The sequence below is a fragment of the Octodon degus genome, unplaced genomic scaffold, assembly GCF_000260255.1.
Source record: "Octodon degus isolate 3935 unplaced genomic scaffold, OctDeg1.0 scaffold00020, whole genome shotgun sequence".
Taxonomy (NCBI): domain Eukaryota; kingdom Metazoa; phylum Chordata; class Mammalia; order Rodentia; family Octodontidae; genus Octodon; species Octodon degus.
This window is the reverse complement of record NW_004524596.1, coordinates 19,957,605-19,958,986: the sequence shown is the minus strand read 5'-3', so window position 1 is coordinate 19,958,986 and position 1,382 is coordinate 19,957,605.

The following is a 1,382-nucleotide window of genomic DNA, read 5'->3' as shown; positions in this document are numbered from 1 at the left end:
AAGAAAGAAAGAAAGAAAGAAAGAAAGAAAGAAAGAAAGAAAGAAAGAAAGAAAGAAAAGCAAACACAAATTATGCTTTTCATGTGTAATCATGTAAAGGCCCAGAACTTTGTCTACTCTCCCTATGTTGGTTTCTGCATCAAAATATATCAAAGAAAGATCAACTTTAAGGTACTAATGAGGTAAAAATAAAGTCGCCTCTTGATACAATAGACAGATAAAGGACTAGAAAAATAATTATGCACTTATTTTATGCTGTGAAGTCCCCACATAGACACCAAATACAGTCAACTACATAGATGTGGCCATCCTGGGCCAAGAAATGAGTTCACGTCCCCAGTTTTCACTGAGATCTGTAAGGTGTGAAAGGGGTCACAGAGGTCAGCTTGGACTGACGACTGTGAAAACTAATTTACGAGGAAGGATAATGATACTAATAATGCATCCTCTGGTTCTGACAATGTTCCTGTCTAAAAGGAAGAACTTTGGGAATGAAGAATACTTTCATGGGAGTATTCTTTCCCTCTTCTTGCTGAAAGAAGGTTCAGGAAAGAAATCTTCTGTCTCGGTCAGAATGAGGCTGCAAGGACTGCTTGGCTCTTGCCTGCAGTGGGCAGAAGGACACGGGGCTGTCCTTGCCCCATGAAAGGTGCTAATATTCTTGCTTTTGAATGCCCAGATTAGAAGGAGGCCCTTCTCAGCAGCCACATAGAATGTGGGATAAAGTCTCAGGAAGATATTTTTTTGTGTCTTTTTTTTTTTTAATGTATCAGTTATTTAATCAGGTTCTTAGTAAGAAATTTAGAACACTAATTTATGAGGATAAATTCCATTTGTCAGAGCAAAAATGGATCACAGGTAGCCCCAGAGCTGAGGAACAGCTTTGATTTTTGCTAAAATCTGTGAGTCCACTGCTTTCTGATCCACCTTGTGCTGCTCTGAAATCTGGTGTCTCTCTTTCTCGGTGTTGAAGATCTCGCCCTCCTGGTGTCTGGGTTTCCACAGCTTCTTTTTACTAGTATATGTTTGTGATACATAAGGAATACATGCACTGGGTAGAGATGGTTCCTGTGCATACCACATCTCAGTCCTCTCTCCTTGACCTTCCCCACCAGCCCTTTACCTGCAGACTCCTCTCCATTTGTAAAAACTCTGTCTACCTGTTTCATATATAATAGCAGGGGTTTTTTTGCTCTTTATTTATATTTTTAGTTCCTTATGTGTTTCCTGTGGCCTCTGTCTGATAGTCATGTCTTGGAATCTTATGTTTTTGTGGAGGAGTAATAATTAGATTCTCTCAAAGGAGAGCTAAGGGAAAAGTTTCCTTTTCCCTGTCCCAGACAGTAGATAAAAATTCAAAATGCTAACATAAGAAAACTTAG